The sequence below is a fragment of the Talpa occidentalis genome, unplaced genomic scaffold, assembly GCF_014898055.3.
Source record: "Talpa occidentalis isolate TD23 unplaced genomic scaffold, MPIMG_talOcc4v2.1 talOcc4.11, whole genome shotgun sequence".
Lineage (NCBI taxonomy): Eukaryota > Metazoa > Chordata > Mammalia > Eulipotyphla > Talpidae > Talpa > Talpa occidentalis.
The window spans coordinates 87656952-87671287 of record NW_023601104.1 but is presented as its reverse complement, the minus strand read 5'-3'; the positions used below and the strand labels follow the sequence as shown (position 1 = coordinate 87671287).

Below are 14336 nucleotides of genomic sequence, written 5' to 3'. Positions count from 1 at the left end.
GAACATGAAGAAAATTATAAAAGTTAATCCATCATAACTTTTAGCATAGATAGGGAGATAGATGGATAACTACATACACCCTATAAATCCTGAGAATTAGCTTTTTACTGATATTCACATTTTGTCAATGAATACCATCCATGAGAAATGGGACAATTTTCAGAACTTGCAATTCAGTTTTCTGTACCAAAGATCAGCTTCTCCATTTGATCAAAATAAATCATCTTCAGGGGCCTCCCTGGTGGTGCAAGGGGTTAAGATGTAGCGCTATGAAGCTGTCTGCAGCCACTGCAGCATGAGTTCGATCCCTGGCCAGAGAGGTGACCCACATGACACAGCAGAGCTCTACTGACTCTCCCGCTGCTCCCCTCAGCAGTGTATTTCAGTCAATCTGCCTGTTCTGTTCCCCACTCCATCTCTGGAGAATCATCTCACCCCCCCATACCTCTGGCCTGCACCCCAGCTCTTGTATACATAAATAAATAAATATTTAAAAGAAAAAAAATACAAAATAAACCATCTTCAAAGTTTGCTTTAGTAAAAATTGATGTGGAAGCGGTTTTATAGAAGTGTTTGGAAAGAAATTCATCAAGCTTGCTGAAAGACTGCAGAAATAGGTTTTTAAAGGCTTCTAAGATGCATAGAAAGAAGTCTAGAACAAATATGAAGAGGAAGAACACATAGGAAGAGGGAGAACTCATATGAAGAGGCAGAACACACATGAAGAGGGAGAATATGTATGAAAAGGGAAATAGATGCAACCTGTAGACCCACAAGGTCCCACTGGGGCCACAGTCACCTCCAAGGATGTAGCGAGAGGACCAGTGGTGCAGGGAGTGCAGGTCTCCTTTTCGTTATAATTTCCTCAGAGACATGAAGTATTTGCATTTAAATATATAATAAAAAATATTTTCTAGGCCAAAAATACATATTTATTATTTAAGAATATTTCTATTCCTTGGTTCACAAAGGAAATCAACAATTGAAGCCACTCTGAAGTGTGAGAGCTGAATTGGGGTATAAGGAAGAACCATGGAATTTGTGAGGTGCCTCTTTCAACAGGTTCAACACTGTATTCTTGTTTTGCATAAATAAGACAAAACTGGACAAAACAAATAGATTGTATCTGTAGTGGGAGAAGAGAAAGGGAGATGGTCTACCCCAGCACATCAAAGTAGTGTTTCCTCTAAAGAACATTTAAAACTTTCCATTCTCCACATCAACCAAGGAGTGATGTTCAACCTGCTTAAAATAAAGAGCCTCAAGGAATTAAAAAAGACATTGCCACCTCCACGTTGCTTTCTTTGTCTAAGGAGGATTGCATTGGATAAAATGCTTTTAGTTGCAAACACTTTAAAAAACTTAAGCAGTTTTTTAAAAAGAGAAATAATTGACAGAGTATCAGAAAATAGAAGAAGCATTTAAAGCTTCAAAAAAGAGGCCTCCCTGGTGGCGCAGCAGGTTGAGTGCCACACTGTGAAGCTGTCTTCAGCCTCTGAAGCACAGGTTTGATTCCTGGCGGGCCAGGGAGAAACCCACATGGCATGGCAGACCTCTCCTGCCTCACCCGCTGCTCCCCTCAGCAGTGTCTTCAGTCTGTCTGCCTGTTCTGCTCCCTGCTCTGTCTCTGGTGAATTCTCTCACCCTCCTGCACCTCTGACTATACCCCAGTTCTTGTACAAACAAATAAATCTTAAAAAAAGATAAAGCTTCAAAAAAGGTTTATCTGGTTACTTAATGATACCACCAAGTACCTGTCTTCCTTTTACCCCTCTTTCTACAAGCATGTTTTCCTAAGACTAAGGGGGTTGTGTAGCTGCCAGTGACAACCAAGGCAATTGCTATCCCTTTCATGTCCAACAGGGAGAAAAGTTTTCTTCTCCCAATCATCAGACAGAAAATCTTGATCTATACTCATATCAAATAAGCTTGGCTTATGTTTCCACCTCTGATAGGCAAATAATAGGTTTTAGTTGCCAAGTTTTCAAATGCCTCTACATCCTATATTGACTTCAGTAATAATCTTTATATTTGTATATTATACATTTATAATCTATAATGGTTTTGCTTCTATTTTGTCTAGAAAATATTTAGTTTCAGTAGATACTCACTAAACTTCCAAATGAATGAATGAACAAATGACTGAATGAATGGATGCCAGAAAAAAGGAGGGTATGCCATAACTAATGACAGATGAGCAAGAAAGGAAGGCTTTTGGCTTTCAAAATGACACTACTTCCTTGGCTCTTCTCAAATAAGCACATTATCAGGAATTGACCTTGGCAATGCCACAAACATAGAGTTTCTGAAAGATCATAGAGATACAAACAGATAAATAAGTCAGCCACCATGTAAGAAATAAGGCCACAATATAACTCCCATTTATCAATCATTGTTGCTCCTCTTTAAGCTCCTACTTTGTCTTAAAGGAAAAGATGATCTTTGTTCTAAATTATTTCAATTTTTTTATCAACACTATTAATGAATAGAATTTTTCTATAAAGTAATTGTCAATGCCTATTGGCCAAAGCATCGGAATTATATTTATTTAGTGCAGTCTGTTCATTCTCCTTGTAGGTGGGAAAGCATCCCCCTCATTCAGAGGGCATTTGCAACATGTGGAGACACTTCTGTTTGTCAGAACTTGGGAGAAGATGCTGTTGGCACCTAGTAGGCAGAAATTTGGTATCCTTATCAATTTTCTACAATGCCTGGGACAGACCCACCCTCCAACTAAAAAAATTCTGGCCCAAAATATCAATAGTACAAAGTTATGAAGTCCTGATTTAGATGCATTAATATCCTTTGCCTCAGAGTTTAATATATTTTGATTAATTTATGAGCAAGATGACAAGGTGGAATAGAAAAGACAAAAGCATGGTTTCCAGCAGACTGGGAAGAGAAAGCATGGCGGAATGAATAAGCTGTACATGGAAGTGAGGAATTTTTTTAATAGATTATTATCAGCGTTGTGAAATACCTTTCAATGAAAACTTTCTCTACAATTGATCTTTATTGTAGTTCCATACAAACTGTTATTGTTATGGTTGAGCTGCATAGCCCCAACATTCATGTGTTTAAGTCCTTAACAGAAAGTACCTCAGAATTTGACTTTATTTGGAGATAGGGCCTTTAGAAATATAATCAAGTTAATGGGGCATCGCTGGTGGTACGAGGGTTTAAGAAGAAACCTATGAATCTATCTGCAGCCACTGCAGCATGAGCTTGATCCCCGACCAGGGAGCTACCCACATGGCGAGCAGACCTCTCCTGTCTCACCCACTGCTCCCCTCAGCAGTGTATTTTGTCAGTCTGCCTATTCTGTTCCCCGCTCTGTCTCTGGTGAATCCTCTCACCCTCCCACACATCTGGGCTGTACCCAGGTTCTTGTATGCATGACTTTGAATGTCAGGATTCTTTTGTTAAGATAAGAATATCCTTCAATGAGGAACATGTGTCATTGTGGGTCATTGATCTCTGTATTGGATTGTGTTGAATGTGGTCACAGATTGGAAGGGAATAAATACAATACGTTGATGCTAGAAAAAAGAGGGGTTCCTGGGATATGTTAAAGGAAGAGAGAGGAAAAAGGCAGAGGAAAAAGGAAGCCAGCAAAAGCAAGTTAAGGGCCTCCCCGGTGGCACAGCAGTTGAGCGCTGGGTTGCGATGCTGCCCGCAGCCTCTGCAGCGCCGGTTCGATTCCTGGCTGTTCCCCGGCCACTGGAGGAGGGTCCAGCATGGCGCAGACCTCTCCTGCCGCCCGCTGCTCCCCTCAGCAGTGTACTTCAGTCCTTCTGCCTGCTCTGCTCCCCGCTCTGGCTCTGGTGGATTCTCTCACCCTCCCGCGCTTCTGACTGTACCCAGTGCTTGTATAAATAAATTAATTAAAAAATTTAAAAAAAAATTAAAAACAGTCTTTAAAAAAAAAAGCAAGTTAAGAGGGACATCTGGAATGGGAGGAGGGACAATAGCAAAGAAAAATGTGGGTTATTTCAGATGTGTCTCCCACTGAGGACAATGAGTGAGAAAGGAAGAAGATGAACTTTGCCATCCAATTCATGTTTAAATCCCTGTTCTGCCACATATTAAATATAAAAAAAAATACTTCAAGTTTCTTAACCTTTAATTTTCAACAGTTCAATCGAAATAATGGTTTTTGGTTCAGGGTCAGTTTCTCCATTAAGCACAGTATTTTAAGGGCCACAGACAAACATGTTTTGATTTCTTTTAAAATAAGAAAAAAAAAATATCCTGAACTTTAAGGTCAAAAATGCTTTAATGTACATTAGTTTTTCTTTTTATACAAATACAATCATAAAACATGATTTTAATTTTTTTTTTTTTTTATGAGCAAAGGACCTCGTGGAAGTTAAAATAAAATGCTGATTTGATGGGTGGAGCTGAGAAACAGGGTTAAATAAGATGCTGGGCCTAATAACTGGTACCCACAGAGGCTAATCTCAGTTCACCTTCCCAATTTCTCTACGCTTTGTATGTATTTCTACCGACCCTCATGATCAGTTTTGGATTTATGATGTGCCAGACATTACCCTAAGTTTCACATGCATGCATTCATTATATTCTCAAGATATCTCTATGAGAGTGTATTACTATGAGAGATTAGAAAACTCATAGGATGTGACCTTCCTGGTGGTACAAGGGATTAACACACAGTTTATGAAGCAATCCACAGCCCCTGAAGCATGCGTTCAATCCCCGGCCAGGGAGATACACACACGGCGCCACAGACCTCTCCTGTCTTGCCTGCTGCTCCCCTTAGCAGTGCATTTCAGTAGATCCACCTGTTCTGCTCCCAACTCTGTCTCTGGTGAATCCTTTCATTCCCCCACACCTCTGGCCCCACCCCATACCCCAGTTCTTGTATGTATAAATAAATAATTCTTTAAAAAATAAAGAAAAAATAAAGAAAACATAAAGAAAACTGATAGGTGAAGGAATTAATAAACTTTCCAAGGTGCATGCCATTACTAAGGAATTTGAAATCAAGCATCCTTAATAGTTAGGCAGTTCCCATGAAATCTTCTGTTTAACCTGCTCCCACAGCCACACTGGCATTTCCCCACTGAGAGTAGGTCCTTGTTGAGATTCAACTTTCAATCTCAGATATAAATGCACCTGGTAGATACAAATTACTTCTGCTTAAATGACTCACTCAGACCTTGTAAAAATATTATGGCAAGGCCACAGAATGCCATTGTGAAGCTCACATGTCCTGTGGACATTTTCACACTGTAAACACACAATCGAGCCACCATCTGCATCGCATCACTCTTCTGCTCTGGTTGTCGATAACATCACCAGCCTCACTCCATCACTGTATGCATTAGCGACACCAAGTTGAACACAAAGGTTGTTGCACATCTGGATTGTTCTATCACAGGATCAACCATGAGGCCAAACAACAGTATCACAAATCAGACATTATGTGAAATGATTTCTGTGCCAAAGAATTCCATTTTTTCCAGATGTGTCATCAAGGCACCTTGAGAACTGAATTTAAATTAAATTATGAGTTTAAAAATGTGACTCCCTAAATTAAGATCTCTTCATCCTGAGCCCAAATTCCAAAGCAACAAAGTGCATTAATATCGGATGGCTTGTTTTCTTATGGAATAAACAAAGCTTTGAGTTAGGTTTGGCTTAGATTTAAACATGACCAAGGTTGGTGGTAAGGACCGCAGGTTATTATCTAATAGCTAAGAGTTACTGTGAGTTTATTATATGCCAGACTCTGTACAACGAAATTTGGATAAAATGTATTCACATAATTTTCACAGAAAGCTGAAAAAATACATAATGAACTTCTTTTTATGGGGGGAGCTGAAACACAAACAAGATAAGTAATTATCCCAAGTTCAGGCACTTCTAAGCTGGCAGTATCTGGATCTAACTCAAATGTTCAGAATCCAAATTCCTTACTTTTTAACACTAAAGACCAAATGTCTTATAGAGTAACCATGAACTTCAATGTTTTCTTCTTTCCCATTCTCTTCTACTTCTTCACAGAAAAATAAATTAAAATTTATAACAATTTCTTGAATATGATTATTGAGAGAAATAAATGTTTTATTTTGAAGCAAAGGGGATAATTGACACAAAATTTAGAAGGGAGAGGCTGGGGGGCTATTTTGGATTAGCCCGGGTCTCTTTAGGAAAGTCAATGACTGTTATTAATTTTTTTTTTTAAGGGAAATTTTTTTTTTTAAGTTTTTTTTTTTTTTTTAAGATTTATTTATTTATTTATACAAGCACTGGGTACAGTCAGAAGCGCGGGAGGGTGAGAGAATTCACCAGAGCCAGAGCAGGGAGCAGAGCAGGCAGAAAAACCGAAGTACACTGCTGAGGGGAGCAGCGGGCGGCAGGAGAGGTCTGCGCGCGATGTGAGACCCTCCTCCGGTGGCCGGGGAGCAGCCGGGGATCGAACCAGCGCTGCAGAGGCTGAGGGCAGCTTCGCAGCCCAGCACTCAACCACTGCGCCACTGGGGAGGCCCAATGACTGTTATTAATTAATGACTAATTATTTGGGGGACAGAAATTGTTTGGAAGCTTCAGGTAAGGTTGTTAACCTAGAACTGAGGAACTGAGAAGCCTAGGAGCATCTAAGCTATTTACTGGTCCACTTCTCTTTCAACTATGACTGTAAATGTTTATTTATTTATAAATATGTTTATTTATTCCAAATAGAGATAAGAATAGCATAACCTTATCAAGGGATAATCACACCAAATCCAAATACTTATTCAGTTTTGTATTCCTTTTTTTTTTTTAAAGATTTATTTATTTATTTTTATACAAGAGCCAGGGTGCAGGCCAGATGCTCGGGAGGGTGAGAGGATTCACCAGAGACAGAGCAGGGAGCAGAACAGGCAGACAGACCAAAGACACTGCTGAGGGGAGCAGTGGGCAAGACAGGAGAGGTCTGTCTCACCATGTGGACATCTCCCTGCTGGCCGGAGGCGAACCCATGCTGCAGAGGTTGAGGACAGCTTCACAGTGCGGTGCTCAGGCCCTCAGTTTTGTATTCCTTCTATGGAGAAAATGAACAAAAGTCCAGCATTATCTGGAGGTAGTATGAAGTTATCATTTGTAAATTAAAACTGGATTTGGGGTGGGTGCGTATCATAGCAATGGGATTGTTAAGGAGGGTAACTCATCTTCACGTGAACTAGACTTATCTATATTTTTTAATTTATTTGAAAACTTGTTTGAGCTTGTATCTGTAGCACACCTAGGTTAGAGTCCCTTCCTCTTGGTCTCCCAAACTGACCTTCCAGAGGGCTAGCTAAATATAAAACATAATGCCATACACAGACCACGAATTCTAATAAAACACAGGAGCTGAATCGGAAGGATTGGAGCAATCTATGCATCTCCCCCACAGCCGACACTCATAATGACAAAGACAAATTTTATGTTCTGAATCCAAAAGTGAGAAAATGAAGCATTCAGAAATGTAAATGCCCATTATTATATACTTTCTACTTTTTCAGGAAATGACTCTTTTTCTCCAAATGAAATGGAAAGCATGATGAATTCCTTTAGTTTGAATCACATTGCATTTGTGAGATTGAACTTGTCAATTTGAATTTCTGAAATTTCTGAAATTTCTGAACGTTCACAGTTGGGTTCCTGTGCCAGCATTTTGATGAACTTTTTAAGGAAAACCTATCCTTCACATTTATTTTGCTTTACAATTGCCATGCTGCCTTTGTTTATTGCCTAACATACATAATGAAGATTAAAAATGGGAAAAGCCCCAGTTGTGTGCTCTGATTAGGAAGTTCATACTGTATTGCACACATTGAACTGAGAAGAGAGAAAGGTGAACCAAAAGTTAGCTATTCATTTCTGCATATTCTGAAATCAGGAGGAAGTCCAGATCCATCTGACCTAAAAGATGGTCTTTTAATAAAGAATTAAGATTAAAAGTCCAATCTGAACACAAGCAAATCTCTGTATGCTACTCAATTTTTTCCCACCTAAATGAAAAATATGTGCTTTTGATTTCATTCAAAACATTTCTCTTTGATTATCAAGTCAAACATTTGGCAAAATCATTCAGAATGCTATTTTCCTTTTGTTGAATTTTTTTTTCTGTTTTTCAAAACTATTATTAACTTTTATGAAGGAAATCACACATTCACATTGATTAAGAGTAGCCACATTTTCCAATTATGTGTAAAATGAGTTCAGGAGCAGTGACCCAGAAAATGGACAGGATATTCTGTTCCAGACTAGCATGAAGAGTATTTTGGTGTTTTGAAAAAGAAAAGGAAAAGACACAGGATCTAATGATGACAGTTCTTTGCTGTTAATTAATCAAATCTTCTCAAAATAGAGTTTAGCAGGTGGAAATAATTACCAGTTAATTGTTTTCTGTTTATTACTCTTTGGAGATATAAATCCACTACTGAACTCAGTTTATAGTGTTTACTAAAAAGCTAATAATAAATAAATCAGAAGTGCTGATGTTGGTATGGTAACAATATTGTGTTTGTTTTCTGAGACAATACAAATAGTACATAATAACAAGGGCCCCTTTGAATTGAAATATCTGTTGATCAGTGCATGAATTTACCTTTACTAAACAAATGTCTTTTCTTTGTTTTAATATGATTATTTGGCATGAAACCAACAAAGGCTTTTTCAGCAGGAAAAAAATGTCAATATGAATCATGACACAAAGACAATGTCTCTGAAAGTTTCTAATTGATGAGAAATACGCACCTTAGAAATATGACTTCAATTACTATGCTAAATCCTACTATTTAGAACAAAAATACTCATAGCATATTCCTATGTTGATTAGACACTTGAGAATTTTAGACAGCATATCCAAATTCCAAATCTGGAATTTACTCTTTTTGATATTGGGTTCTCTTTTAGAAAATGAAGATGAAAATGCTAATTCTATAAGTCCATAAAGCATTAATTCATCTACGTATCTAAGGTAAAACTTGGAATTTAGTAAATACTCAACTAAAACTTTTCTTTGTATTACCCTTATTTACTAAAAAGCATAATAGCTTCAGGTGATAATCTTAGCGTTTCAAAATTTGCCCATTAGATAGAAAAGCCAAAGAAAGGGTCAAAGGCAAATTTTAAAATCAACTTTTAAAAACTGAATTTTGATCTTAGGCTTTCAATGGGGGAGAGAGAGAGAAAATAGGGGCGAGCCAGTTGAGTAAGGGGAGGACTAGGGCTGCTTTGGGGAGGGAGAGGGCTTATGCTAACTACAACTGGTGCAAGGGGCAGGGAATTCTATGTGGTCAAAACATTAGCAGAGACATAAAATAATGGTACTATAATAACAATAAAATTAAATTAATTAAAAATTACTTATTAGCTAAATTCTTTTGTTCTGAATAATTTAAAATACTCAGAAATTAGTATTAAAATAGTAGTTCTTAAAATTAATATTTTCCTAGGGAGTGAATTCTACCTTCAATTCAGATATACAGAAATATGCATTATCTATATAATTATACATATATTCACATATGCCTTTCCTAAGAAATAGTGAGAAAATTATTTTTTATGTTATGTATAACCCTCACCTAGCTCCTCCTCAAATCAATATATCATGTATCACTCCCAATATTTAATGGGATTGATTAATTTCATCAGAACAAGTTTACATAACAACTATGTCAGCTAAGCCTCCTAACACAATACAAGCACACAGAAAAATATGAAGCACATCACTGGGTTGAACTACAAAGAATATGAAAAAAAAATTTTGTTGATTCCCCTTGCTATCATCTATAATTGACATAATGTAAATTACTCTTTCTTTGAGGCTTTTCCATTTCTCTAGAGGAAAATCCTTACTCATCTGAATGTAGTTATCTGAGTGAAGACTTTGTGAGCACAGATCACATTTAGGATACTGATTTATTCAGTTCCCCCTTTGTTCTACCTGACTGATCTCTCTACTCCCTGGTGTCAGGTGTCCTTAAGAACCTATCTTGTTAGGTTTTATTTATCCACACCAACACATCTAGTGTTCTGCAAGGCAGACATGAAGTGCCTGTTTAACTGCAGGAACTTTTCTGCAATGGGGAGAGGTGAATGATGGATCATTACATAACTACACTCATTCTCATGTTTTCAAGTCTATGAATATCTTTCTACATCTGCTTGACTAGTTCTCCCAAGTCCATTACTTTTCTATGATTCTGAGAATTGACATGCTTCTGCACATGCTAATTTCAATTTCCTCTTCTCTATTAAGTCAAATAGCATTATTCCAACATCTGATTTCCATCATCAGAAAACTATCGATAGTGCTCATTTAATATTATTGTATGCTCTATTCTCCCATGTCTTGTATATTTATGCATTTAAATTTTTCTTCATTTTTCATTTGGAGAGTTTCTCTGAGTAACCAAGAAAATCAACTATACTTCACATATGATATTTTGTTCCTGTTTTAAATTACTGTTACCTGTGAAATTAAGAAGAAGCAATAGAAATTCTAACCACATCTCCTATAATGTCCTGGCACAGGAAAGAGCAGATCAGTGTGTTGATTGGGGTTTCAGGACAAATGATCCTAATCAGAATAGCTACCTTTCAGACCTCCAGTAGCACTATTTGAAAGTGACATCCACAGGGCAGAACCACTGTTAATTAAACTCTTCACCAAAATCAAATTACAATTATGAGTTTCAGAGTATCTGGATGAAATGTAAGAGGGTACGTACATACAAATATATTATATATGATATTTCTTATAGCTAAACTTCAATTTATATCATGAACCTTTTTCCATAAAATTAGGTGAGTGGACATCAGTGATGGAGTGTATGGACAGTGGGTGGTTAGGACTGGAGAGCATGTGGAATTGAGGAAAAGTTAGTAATAAAGAGTGGGGGACCTGGATGAGATGGTATGGAGGTCAATGTAGAAAATGTTGAAAATCATGGTAGACCCTTGCAAACAATGTAGGTGTGATTGATCATATCTCCTACATAAGAATAGAAATCATTTGGAGGGTAATAATGATCACTTGAAAGAGTATCCTGATTAAGCAAGGTGTGGACCAGTGTGGTTGAGTAGTTAGGTGATTTATGTTGAAGTGTCTGTCATCGTTTAGGTTTCTGAGCTCAAACATAGCAGCTTTGCAATTAGGGGAGCACACCAACAGGTGTTATATCAGTTACTTCATTTGTAAAATCAATGTGGTCATGGAATTTAAAGGGTGAGATTATTATTGGGTTTAAATGATATGAGAAGATTTTAGCTTGGGAGGACATATATAATCTCAGTAAACCCTGCATGTTTGTTACTGAAGTGAGTGGTGCCCTGGCCCATAAATTCTGCAACAAATGTCCCCCACTCAAGCCTTCCCACCTCTTGTTTAATTAAACTTCACATGATGAATTTTTGCACAAAGCAGTAAATTATGTAACCTTGTGATGTCTCACATTTTGCTGAGAGTCCTATTATCCCAAACAATTGCAATGGAAACAGACATTTTTAAGTACTTTTGATTTACTTCATCTCTTTACATTGTACTAATGCCTAAATGCAAATTCACATATTACTTTTACTTACACTGCCTTTGTAAAGAGAGAAAATCTATAGATAAAATAATAAATGACACTTATACTCCCTCTTCCACTAAGTTTTCTCTCTTTTAAAGTTTCTTTTTTCTTAACTGCTTTCTACTTTATGGATTATAACATAGATTGCTTAATACTGACTTAAAAGTGTGGAATTCAGTGATTTTAGATCAGGAAGTTGACAAGCAATTAGATCAGTCCCATTTCAGAACAATTTATTTTGCTCTAAAACAACCATTAGCATTCACTTCTTGTTTCCATCCCAGGCCCTGGACAACCAACAATCTATTTTCTATATGTACATTTGCCAATTATGAACATTTTATTTAAGAAGATTCATACAGTAAGTGTCTTTTATGACATAATTCTTTCAGTTATGCTTTATTTTGGACATTGATCCATGTATGAGAATGTGTGAGAGTTCTTCATTTTTCTTTACTATGTAGTATTCCATTGCATGGATATGCATCATGCTTAAATAAATTTATTTATTTATTTATACAAAAACTGGGATACAGGTCAGACTCAAGGGCAGGTAAGAGGATTCACCAGAGACAGAGAGGGGAACAGAAAAGGCAGACTGAGGAAATGCACTGCTGAGGGGAGCAGTGGGCGTGACAGGAGAGTTCTGCTGCACCATGTGGGACCATCTCCTGCTGGCCAGGATCAAACCAGTGCTACAGAGGCTGCAGGCAGATTCACAGCGCAGCGCTCAACTGCCTGTGCCACCAGGGGAGGCCCCCCATGCTTGTCCTTTACTGACTGATAGGTATTTGAGTGTTTCCACATTTATGGAATGCTGCTATGAACAATCACATACAAATCATTATGTGGACCTACATCTTTTTTCTCTTGGGCGGATACTTTTGAATCTCAAGGACACTTTGCATGGTCTCTTTTCTGTGTAATATCTTGTATCCCATTTTAGTGTGATTATTTTGGAGTTTGTCTTTATCTATGCAAATCTTTAAGTATAGGTTTGCACAGGTCCTGTTCTCATCATTTTATTTTAAATGATGTGTTCTTCATTAAGTTTATACATTTACAAAGTATTGTAATGTATAATTGAGTGATTTAAGTATTTTCATCATGAAACTCCCATTCGTATGTTGCCCATTTAATCCATTTTTTTGGGATACTTGTCAGATATTAAATAAATCATGACATTTGGGTGATAGAATATTGATTTTGTGTTTTATAAAGACTTCCTGAAATCATGATTTAAAAAGCACTGTCATCTTTAGATTGTAAATATTCAAATCAGATCTACAAAGAAATGTTTAAAATAGTTTCTTCAGGACTTATTTATAAACATTGAACAGATAAAAGTCTTGCAAAATTTATTAAGATCATCTTTTTATCTTTTGTGACTTTCTATAAGGTCGTTAATATCTTATTTTACATCATTTGTAAAATGTATTCCTTGAAATATTACCTTTATATTTTCATGCCAAAGTAATGAATGTGAAAGGAACTTGAAGGCATTAAAGTAAATGAGGTCAAACAGATAAAGATAATAAACATTGTTTAATATTATTTAAAAATAACTGAATTAAATATATATGCACACATTTATGCACATACACTTCCAAATCTTTAACATTTGCTATATCCTTATTTCATTTCACACTGAAATTCTCCGAAGCAAAAAGAATTAAGAAACATCTAATTAGACCATCTCATGGGTGGTAAATGAAGAATTATATCTTTAAATTGCCATCTTTTATTTGTTATTATTTTTTCTTATTTTAATAATTCAAAAAAACAACTTGTGCCTAAAACAACTTTTGAAAGTGGCAACAGTTTTAAACTCTTGTGTTTATTCCGGCATTTTTTTTTTTTATATAAAGGGAAAAAGTTATATTTAATGGCAATTGTGTGCAAATTTGGTGGTGGTATAGTTGGCAGAAACATACATGATATAAAAATAGAGCGTACCTGGTTGGGGCATTAGAAAAGTTGTAATTTCATCTTTTGGTTCCCACTTGCAATTTATGACTGCAACAATTTCAATGGAAATCTCAGCTTGAGGCCTGCGTGGTGCACTTTATTCTCTATTCTTAAAATTTGAGCTTGGAAGAGAGAGCTAAATTCATGGCAAAGAACCCACAATTGTTAGATTGATGCTGGGGAATAAAATATCTAGGTAGACAATTTAATAAAAGAACCCAATACGATTCCTCCAATGTTCCCTCTTTTTTTTTTCAGCTCCTTAGTTCATATGTTTGCCTCTCTCAAGTTGTGAGTTAGAGAGCGCATTTTGAATTTCAGACATTGTGTATTATATTAGAGAGGAAGCTACTTTGTATACTTGTGGTTTGTTTGTTTGTTTTTTTTGAAATCCTGAAATAAATATTCTAAAACTGGAATTGATTTTATACCTTCCTGTATAATATCTTTATGAGTAAATTTTTTTTAAGATTTATTTACTTATGCAGACAAGAACTGAGTGTAGGCCAGAGGAGAGGAGGGGTGAGAGGATCCATCAAAGACAGAGTGGGGAGTAGAACAGGCAGATCTACTGAAATACACTGTTGAGGGGAGCAGTGGGTGAGTCAGGAGAGGTCTGCTAGAATGGAACTCCACTGCGATGGCTGCTGATAGATTCATAGTGCTGAGACTTAAACCCTTGCACTCAGGGAGGCCCTTATGAGTAAAATTTGAGGAAAAGTTACTCATTAGAAAGAAAGGAGCAGGACCTTCCCTGATGGTGCAGGTGGTTGAGTGCAGCGCTGAGAAGCTGTCCGC

The 14336-nt window shown here is 36.8% G+C and overlaps 1 pseudogene; it reads left to right on the top strand.

The window, feature by feature from the left end:
• LOC119238318 (ubiquitin carboxyl-terminal hydrolase isozyme L5-like) overlaps positions 1-14336 on the top strand; it is a 28191-nt pseudogene that overhangs the window by 11927 nt on the left and 1928 nt on the right.